At 38.2% G+C, this 10,816-nt stretch overlaps 1 pseudogene; it reads left to right on the forward strand.

The window, feature by feature from the left end:
• The first annotated feature begins 6,356 nt into the window (after window positions 1–6,356).
• On the forward strand, window positions 6,357–9,508 carry LOC144237303 (small ribosomal subunit protein eS1 pseudogene; annotated as a pseudogene).
• The last annotated feature ends 1,308 nt before the right edge of the window (window positions 9,509–10,816 follow it).

Here is a 10,816-nt window from a genome sequence, read left to right on the forward strand (position 1 = left end):
GTGGCACAAGATGTGGACCAACTCTTAAAAGATTGCTGATAGGAATGTCAAATGATTCATCAAGTATGTAAGATTGTCTATCTCTACAAATGTTAAAAATTCACTTATCTTATGACACAGCAATTTCACTCGTAGGTATATATCCAAGAGTAGTGGTGTGTTTCCCCAGAAAAACTTATACAAGAATGTTCACTACAGTTTTATTCCCAAATTTTCATTAACATGTAAAAGGACAAACAAATAGAGGTATACTCAAATAAAGGAATACTGCCAGTGATAAAAAAAACACACAAAAAGTAAGATTGATACTCAAGGATATTGTTTTTAGTGAAATGAGTCAGATACAAAAGAGTACATGCAAATGAGTATGCTGCACATGATTCCATTTATATAAAGTGATTCAACAACTGCCAGTACTATTCAATTTTTTTTTAAATATATTTTTAAAAATATTTTTATTTATTTCTAGGAGAGAGAGAGAGAGAGAGACAGCATGAGCAGGGGAGGGTAAGAGAGAGAGGGAGACAAAGACTCTGAAATAGGCTCCAGGCTCTGAGCTGGCAGTCAGCACAGAGCCCGACTTGGGGCTCGAACCCACGAACTGCGAGATCATGACCTAAGCGAAAGTCGGATGCTTAACCGACTAAGCCACCCTGGCGCCCCAGTACTAATCAATGTTTACATAATTCAGAATAGTGGTTACCTCTGGACAGGCAGGAATGGGCTAATAGTGGTGATATTTATTGAAAAAGAACAAAAAGGAACTTTAGAGGGTGTTAGAAATGTTCCAAATCTTGATCCGCATGGTGGTTTCAAAGGTGTATGCACATGTAAAAATCATCTAATTGCATACTTAAAATTAATGCACTTTATGTATAGCCATAAAAAATGTTAGGTTCTCTGGGCGGCTGGGTGGCTTAGTCAGTTAAGCGTCCGACTTTCACTTAGGTCATGATCTCGCGGTTCGTGGGTTCGGGCCTCGCGTCGGGCTCTGTGCTGACTGCCAGCTCAGAGCCTGGAGCCTGTTTCAGTCTGTGACTCCCTCTCTCTCTGACCCTCCCCTGCTCACGCTGTCTCTCTCTCTCTCTCTCTCCTAGAAATAAATAAAAAACATTAAAAAAAATGTTAGGTTCTCACAAGGCATTTGGTTGCAATTTTTGTAGAGTTGAGAAAAATAGTCTAGATTGTAAAAGTTTAAGGAATGATGAAGCAGTAAGAATTAACTTCACTTTGAAGAAATTTGTGAAGAGAAGCAGAAAATTAAGGAATTAATTAAGATACCAACAAGTAAAAGAAGGTTGTTTTAAAATTATTTTAGAATAAGGAATGCTTTATTAGAGGAGAAGAAGCCAGTGGAGAGGTACAGGTTGAAAATGGGATTGAGGGAAGAGAAGAGAAAGTTGCTAAGACTTGATATCTTGGCTTCAAAAGTGAAGAATTATTTAAATAAAGAGAAGAAAGGTAAGGAGAAGTAGAATGAAGAAACTAAACGTTTGTGAAATAGAAGATAATTTAGGTTTCTCACAGACTTTCTCTCCACTTCTTAGGAAAATGTAAAGTAAGGACATCCAATAAGTCAAGAGGTGGGAGAAAAGGATGACTGGAGGTAGAGTAGAGGGCTTGATGAAGCCAATCAGCTATTTCATTAGCTTTGAAATCTGGGCCATGTCACTTTTTGAGTTTCTTCATCCCTATGATAGGGACTTACTCACCTTACAGAGTTGTTATGAAGATTAAATTAGCTAAGGTATATAAAGTATTCATATATGACAATTAATAAATGTTAGTTCCCCTTTAAAAAGGAGTAGAGGGGTGCCTGGGTGGCTCAGTCCATTAAGCCTCCAACTTCAGCTCAGGTCATGATCTCACAGTTTGTGGGTTCGAGCCCTGTGTTGGGATCTGTGGTGACAGCTTGGAGCCTGGAACCTGATTCAGAGTCTGTATCTTCCTTTCTCTCTGCTCCTCCCCCACTTGCTCGCGCACGCGCGCTCTCTCTCTCTCTCTCTTTCTGTCTCTGTCTCTTCCTCAAAAATCAATAAACATTAAAAAAATTAAGGGGCACCTGGGTGGCTAGGTTGGTTAAGTGATTTCAGCTCAGGTCATGTCGTGAGTTTGAGCCCCACATTGGGCTCTGTACTGACAGCTCAGAGCCTTGAGGTTGCTTTGGATTTTGTGTTTCACTCTCTCTCTTTCTGCCCCTGCCCCGCTCGTCCTCTCTCTTTCTGTCTTTCTCTCTGTCTCTCTCTCTCAAAAATAAATAAATGTTAAAAAAAAAAAGTTGTAAAGTTGGTGGAAATTACCCTCCACAAAGAGCTTGAAAAACAGAATAATCTGGAGTCAGTATAAAAGATCCAGTTGAAGATAAGGAACCTGGGCACTTCCTTAACATCTGTGGGGACTATTGCAAATGAGGTCTCATACCTTATGTATAAATATTTTAACGTTATAAATCAAGCTAATAAGCTGTTAAAATATGTTCTAGCCTCCTACTTTGACATACATAGCTTTATGATGGCCTGAAGTTTATGTTTGAAAGTAGAGTTCTGAATTCTTGGTGTTTCTCTCTGAATCCTGGGAATGTGGGACGAGGCAGACCAAGTCAAACTTTTCTTTCTTCTTCCAATTCTGTCCCATAGTAGGAGGGGCCTCCAGTGTACATGGGTGAATACGTCACCTTGAAAAATCCAACCTCCACTCCTACTTTTGGCAAATAGCAGCCATTTGGCCACTGTTAGGGTTGGGTTGTGCACTCCAATGGCATGGTCCTTGCTATGCAAAAGCCCTAAAGGGAGGCTTAGAGACGTTTGGGTAGGGAATTCTGAGGTCTCAAGTATCTGGAGCTTGGCCTGGAAGGAGTATATTGATTTATAAGGGAAAAAAAAATTTTTTTTCCTCTACCCTTCTGAGTTCTTGCCTGAGATTATTGTAATAAAAGATTAACAAGAGAAAATCAAACAGAACTTTATTAACATTTACCTCATAGACATGTGGACGATACCCAGAGAAAATTGAGTAACTCGGAGAGGTGGCTTAGAACTCCAGCTTATATAGCATCTTCAACAAAGAACAGTAAATTTGTGACAGAACAGTGGGAAGCAATTTTAGGCTCCCCATGGCAGCAAACTGTGGGCAGGTGAATATATGGAAGGAAATTAATGGAAGAAGGTTTATTTGCAGATTCCTTTAATGCCATCTCTGAGCTAATAAAAGTCTTTTTCTGATAAAAGGAGAATGTGTATCCTGCCTTTAGGCAGAAAAGGGATAGGGTTGATACACCTTTTCCTGCCTTTGTTCCTTCTTAATTGCATTCAGCTCAAAATACTTTTTATGTCAAAAAGGCATATTTTGTGGTAGCATATTTTGCTACCCTTCAGGTGGATGCATTTCCTCAGGTGCCTAGGACTCTTCACCTCATGTGGAATGCAGTTTAGAAGAGCCAGTGTTGGTTCCAAGCATTGGCCTCTGAGCAAATAGCTCCTGTGCTCAGAGCTAAGAACCTTATAGTCCTTTTATTCTTTATAGTCCTTACAGTCACATTTAGGTCAGTGATTATCTACACTTCCTGCCTCCAGCAGTCAATACAGGTAGACTGCAGTACTGTTAACAGGAAAGAGCAAAATATTCAAAACAAAAAATATGCTGGAAATATAATGAAAATGAAGTAGAATCTGTAAGTCCTTATTAAGAGGCTGTTTTCCACCTAAAAAGTAAGCTTTCTAGCCTTTTGAGTTACTTTGATGGATTGATAGCTTTCCTATGAAGCACTGCATAAAACTGAAGATGATTTATTATCACAAGTCTATTCCTTAAATCAAAATATTTAATAGACAGCCATGGTCTGGTAACCAGCTTTTGCAAGCATTGGTTAGAAATGAAACTTCATAATCTCTTTGTCTGGCTTTACAGTTTTTAAAACCAAACAAATTGTATTTAGATATTCATGTTTATAGATTCATAGGATGTCTTTGAATCCAAATGTTGTTCTTATCACAACAGTCAAAAACAAAGGATTTGGGGTGTTTTTTTTTTATGAATTCTCATTAGTAATGAGGCACTAAACATGCTCCAGAATACAATGTAGAGGTGAAAATTAATAGAGTTATTTTTAGCTACCACCTACATACTATAGGCAGACAACATCAAGAGCAAGAAAGAAATAATGGTTCCTTTAATTTAATAAATCATAATGTTCCTGAAAAATTCTTCTCCTTCCTTCCAAAATTGGGGCATCTAATTATATAAAGTTATTACTGTGGCAACAGCTTAGATATGAAGAAAAAGAGAGAGAGAGGAAGGGGAGGAGGGAACCAGGGAGGGAGGGAGAATGAATTAGGCTATTAAACAAAAAGTATTTTGACTAAAGAGCAAAATGTGGGAATTGCTAACTAGAAGAGAAGAAACACTGAAAAAGTTATATTTAAGGCATAAACCAGTCAATATCTGTATGTTAAAGTATAGGTAAATGCCTCCCGTTTTAATTTTCTTCTTCAATATTACTTTGGCTACTTGGGGTCTTTTGTGGTTCCATAAAAATTTTAGGATAGTTTGTTCTAGTTTTGAGAAGAATGCTGGTGCAATTTTGATTGGGTTTGCACCAAATGTGTAGATTGCTTTGGGTAGTAATAACATTTTAACTGTATTTATTCTTCTGATCCATGAGCAGAGAATGTTTTTCCATTTCTTTGTGTCTTCTTTAATTTCCTTCATAATTATGAAACTTCATAAGTTTTCTATAGTTTTCATCATACAGATCTCCTATATCTTTGGTTGGGTTTATTCCTAGGTATTTTATGGTCTTTTGTGCAGTTGTGAATGGGATCAATTTCTTGATTTCTCTTTCTGTTGCTTCATTATTGGCGTATAAAAATGCAACGGATTTCTGTACGTTGATTTTGTACCCTGCAACTTTGCTGAATTCATGGATCAGTTTTAGTAGGCTTCTGGTGAAGTCTGTAGGATTTTCTACATAGAGTATCATGTTGTCTCTGAAAAGTGAAAGTTTGACTTCATCTTTGCCAATTCTGATGCCTTTTATTTCTTTTTGCTGTCTGATTGCTGATGCTAGCACTTCCAGCACTACGTTAAACAACAGTGGTGAGAGTGGACATCCCTGTCATGTTCCTGATTTCAGGAGGAAAGCTCTCAGTTTTTCCCCATTGAGGATGATGTTAGCTGAGGGCTTCTCATAGATGGCTTTTATGATGTTTAAGCAAGTTCCATCTATCCCGACTCTCTCAAGGGTCTTCATTAAGAAGGGATGCTGTATTTTATCAAATGCTTTTTCTGCATCTATTAACAGGATCATATGGGGTTTTTTTAAACAATTTTTTTATAGTTTTTATTTATTTTTGAGATAGAGACAGAACATGAGTGGGGGAGGGGCAGAGAGAGAGGGAGACACAGAATCCGAAACAGGCTCCAGGTTCTGAGCTGCCAGCACAGAATTCGACATGTGGCTCGAACCCACGTACCGCGAGATCATGGCCTGAGCCGTAGTCAGTCGGTTAACCAACTGAGCCATACAGGCGCCCCAGGATCATATGGTTTTTATCTTTTCTTTTGTTAATGTGATGCATCACATTGATTGATTTGCGAATATTGAACCAGCCCTGTAGCCCAGTAATGAATCCCACTTGATCATGTACACTGATTTTCGAATGCATGGGAATGGGAGGAATGGTGGTGCCCCTAACTCCTGTGTTGTTCAAGCATCAACTGTATATAAGAAGACAGATAGCTCATGTAAAAAGATCTGCAAATAGCTTATAAACATATGACTTGTTCAGCTTCTTTAAAAATAAGGTCAGTGTTAAACTACAGTGAGATACAAATTTTCACTTGCTAGATTTGCAAACATCTACGTTTGGAATTACAAACTTACTATGAAAAATGAGCAGGAGAAGTCTTCCATAAACATTGTTGATAGGTAATTTAGGGCAGCCTTTTTGGTGAGCCTTGAAGAACATATGTATCAAAATTTTAAATGCACATACACTTGAAACCAGCTCTTCTGGTTTCTCAAAAATTGGTTCTCAGAAATTACTCTATAGGTGTACTTGTACAATGAATAGGAAAGCTATTCATTACAGCTTATAAAAGAAAAAGATTGGCTCACCTGGAATCACTGTGAAGAGTAAAGTTCAAGGTTTTCAACCCTGAATCATAGCTGGGCCCATAGTAGAGCTGCTTTCGTGAATCAAGCAGCCCTCGTGGAGGTCTGATGGAAACTAGTTGGTGTTCTAGGGGTCATTTCTGTCACCAGCTTGGTGGAAAACAAGAAGGCTCAGCTGGTAGTGATTGCACATGATGTGAATCCCGTTGAGCTGGTTGTCTTCCTGCTTGCCCGGTGTTGTAAGATGGGGGTTCCCTACTGTATGATCAAGAGGAAGGTCAGGCTGGGGTATCTGGTCCACAGGAAGACCTGCACCTCTGTCATCCTCACACAGGTTAACTCTGACTACAAAGGAGATCTGGCTAAGCTGGTGGAAGGTATCAGGACCAATTAGAATGACGGATATGATGAGATCTGCTGTCAGTGTGGAGATAATGTCCTGGGTCCAAAGTCCATGGTTTGCATTGCCAGGCTGGCAAAGGCTAAAACTGGCCACCAAACTGGACTAAGTATATGCTGTTGAATTTTCTGTAATAAAGGTAATGAAAAGTCTTTCAAAAAAAAAAAAGGAGAGAAAGATTGGGAAAATACCAAGTGTCTCTCAACAGATGACTGGGGCAGAGAGAGAGGAAGACACAGAATCCAAAGCAGTTTCCAGGCTCTGTCCTGTCAGCACAAGGCCTAATGTGGGTCTCAAACTTAGGAACTGTGAGATCATGGCCTGAGCCAAAGTTGGACATTCAACAGACTGAGCCACCCAGGCACCCCCAGATGACAGTTTAAATATATTATTATTTACATCCATAGCATGGAATTATTATAACTATTAAAAAGAATAAAGCAGATATGTAGATACTGATATGTACTATTTTTGACATGTATCATTAAATAAAAAAAGTACAGAGCAATATATATAACATACTATCAGTTTGAGTTTAAAATAACAACAATAACAGCAACCACAACAATGATAATAATAATAGATTGCAACTACTTCACAGTATTAATCCTCTTCAGCCAAAAACTGCCAGAAATACCTGTAGTTGAACCAAGTTGAGTTGTTTATTTTGGGTTGCCTTTTTTTCCCCTCCTTCCTTCAAATATCATGAAGGAACTCTCTTAAAGAGTGTGAAAAAAGACTTGGCTTTGGTTGGGTAATTTTGAGGGATCCAAGGAAGTGGAGACAACTATACCATTGTGTATATTAACAAATTTTGTTGTAGAGAGGGCAGCCTATAGGAGGATAAAGCTATAATTGGACAAAGCCTAAGCTCCTTACTTGGTCTTTGCTGGCATAGGTGGGAATGGGGCCTTCATTTCTTCTATAGTAAATTGGTTATTTTCCAAAAGTTTTCTGCCTTTGTAGGTTGCCGTTTTCCTGGTCCTTTGGCTCAAAGGAGCAGTTTTTGCTGGGCCTTTTTCTGTAGGTGCCCATTGGTATTTCCAGACTTGCTGGCTTCTCCAGCACACATTCTGGGATATGTTCAGCAAAAAGAAAACTCAGAGAGCTCATCACCATGTTGTTTGTTCATTGGATCTTGAAGTCCTTAACTGATATGCTTTCTCATATGTTTGTTTTTTATATTATACCCAGAAATTTTAGTTGTAAATTGGAAAAGTACACCTACTCCATCTTCTTGGAAGTAGAAATCTCGTGGATATATTTTTTCACTGTTTGAAATTTTTTGCCATAAGCACAAATCATTCATTCAAATAAGTAAATACATATAGATGCATACTTTGCTTTTTCAGAACTGATAATTGCATAATCCCTATGAAGAATATAAAGGAGAACAGTGGGATAGAGAGTGGTTGAAGTTAAGTAAAGCTTCTTGGTTAAGGTAGTCAGGGAAAACCTCTCTGTGACACTTGAGCTGGATTCAAAAGCCAGGCTTGTAAACAGCTGAAGAAGAGAAGAGGAAGAGGAAATGCAAAAGGCCTGAAATAGGAATAAGCTTGGCATAATCCAGGAAGAGAGGGAATTCTAGTATCCATGGTGTACTGGAGCTGTCATCTCACCTATTGTCATAATGAAAAGAATTAGCCAACATTCATATTGGAACCATGCTTACTCATCTGTTGCAACCATAGGTTAAATACAGATACAAGAGTTTGGCAAAAATCAATTACTGCAAGAACTTAAATGCCATGTGGAATTTACAATAAGTAATATTATCTATTTTATTATTTACAAGTTTGTGCAATACATCCTTTATATTAGTAAAATTTATTCTAAAATATATGTATGTGTAAATGTGTGTGTGGGTGTGTAGAGCCTTAAAGAAAAGTGAAGCCTAGGATTATATTTAAGAGTCATTAGTATTTAAATGACAGTTAAGCCACTTAACCAGATAAAATCAACTAGGAAAATTGTGTGTAAACAAAAATAAGTGCAAGGCTAAATCCTGGGTGTGAGAAATGGTATTGCCAATATGGTAGAAGGAAAACCAGGAGAAAATGCTGTGCTGGAAACCGTGTAGGAGGAAGTAGTCAACTGAGTTGGACTTGGCAAAATTGGTAACTTCAACAAGGCACATTTAATGGAATGTTGATGTCAGAAGCCAGATTGGATTAATTTAAAATAGTCTCAGCATTTTTGAGTCCCTGGCTGTCAGCAAGAACCAAGTGCCTTATGAAAGGCAGCAAAAAGGGAGCCAAGAAGAAAGTGGCTGATCCGTTTTCAAGGAAAGGTTGGTATGATGTAAAAGTGCCAGTTATGTTTAATATAAGAAATATTAGAAAAACACTAGTGACAAGAACTCAAGGAACCAAAATTGCATCTGATGGCCTCAAGGGTCGTGTTTTTGAAGTGAGCCTTACTGATCTGCCAAATGAAGTTGCATTTAGAAAGTTCAAGCTAATTACTGAAGATGTTCAAGGCAAAAACTGCCTGACTGATTTCTATGGCATGGATCTTACCTGTGACAAAATGTGCTCCTTGGTCAAAAAATGGCTGATTGTGATTGAAGCTCCTGTTAATGTCAAGCTGCCAATGGCTATTTGCTTCATGTCTTTTGTGTTGGTTTTACTATAAAACACAACAATCAAATTTGGGAGACCGTTTATGCTCACCACCAAGAAGTCCACCAAATTGGGAAAAAGGTGATAGAAATCATGACCCAAGAGATGCAGATAAATGACTTGAAAGAAGTGGTTAATAAATTGATTCCAGACAGCATCAAGAAAGACTTAGAAAAAACTTGTCAGTCTATTTATCCACTCCATGATGTCTTCAGTAGAAAAGTAAAATTGCTGAAGAAACCTAACTTTGAATTGGGAAAGCTCATGGAGCTTCATGATGAAGGTATTAGCTCTGGAAAAGCTGCTGGGGGTGAGACTGGTGCTAAAGTTGAACAAACTCATGGATATGAGCAGCCAGTCCAAGACTCTGTTTAAAATTCAGACATTTAATGGTGACAAATAAAAAATATTATCTGTGATATTTAATTTCTGGCCATTCTTTTTAAATAATCTGTACTTGGTGAATCAGGTGTTCTGAACTGATGGTGATGTGAACTCTTCTGAGCTGCTGTAGGGATTTTATCCATTGCTCTTAGTTACTAAATAGCTGCAAAAGGATAGTGATCTATTTTAAGCTGTAGTAACCTGGATGGAAGTATAATAGATGGTTAATAAAAGGGAATCCTTAAAAACAAATAAAACAGTCATAGCATTTCGATTGTAAATCAAGATTTATGCAAAATGCATTTTGAAATTTTCTTCTATGAGAAATATATTTTTTGTCCAACTGCTTAGTATTGGCTTTCAAAGATTTTCTACTTGAAAAGAATCCCTATCTTTTAGGAATACATCTCACTTGCGTTCCCATCCTCCTTGCCCTTCCCTTCCCCCATCATCCTTAAGAATCTTACCACAAGACCATTCTGTTTCCTACACATTCCTTACAAAACCGTATAAACTTTGAAGTATTTACAAATGAGATGGTGTTATATTTATAGTTGGCTTCAAATAATCCACTCTGTGTGCAATGGTGGGAGGGCATAGATTTGGTAAGGGTGTGGATGAAACAAAATTGGCCATATGTTGAAAAGCTTTGAGGATGGATGAGTACTAACAGGTTGATTATACTATTCTTTCTGTATTTGTCTATGATTGAAATTTTCTAGAATATATGTATTTTTTAAATGTTTTATTTTTGAGGGACAGAGGCAGAGTACAAGTGGGGAAGAGGCAGAGAGAGAGGGAGACACAGAATCCAAAGCAGGTTCCAAGCTCTGAGCTGTCAGCATAGAACCTGACACAGGACTTGAACTACTGAACTGCAAGATCATGACCTGAGCTGAAGTCAGATGCTTAGCCGACTGAGCCACCCAGGTGCCCCAAGAGTAAAAATACATTTTTAATATTTTAAAACTATTTTTAAAACATTCTTAATGTTTTAAAAATATTCTTGGAGAGGGGGCAAGATGGCGGAGAAGTAAGGAGCTCCGTACTTGCACTCGNAAACTAGGATAGTTTTGCCATCAAGAAATTTACACACAACTTGAAAAGGCACTTTATTCAAAGAGTTAAAACTCAGAGAGTGAGGAGAGAAGAGTGTTCACTGGCAGAGGGAAAGATAACACACAGGTGTTGGGGCACCTGGGTGGCTCAGTTGGTTAAGCGTCCGACTTTGGCTCAGGTCATGATCTCATGGTTCGTGGGTTCAAACCCCGCATCAGGCTCTGTGCTGACAGCTAGCTC

This window comes from Crocuta crocuta, unplaced genomic scaffold, assembly GCF_008692635.1.
Source record: "Crocuta crocuta isolate KB4526 unplaced genomic scaffold, BGI_CrCroc_1.0 scaffold196, whole genome shotgun sequence".
Classification (NCBI taxonomy): Eukaryota; Metazoa; Chordata; class Mammalia; order Carnivora; family Hyaenidae; genus Crocuta; species Crocuta crocuta.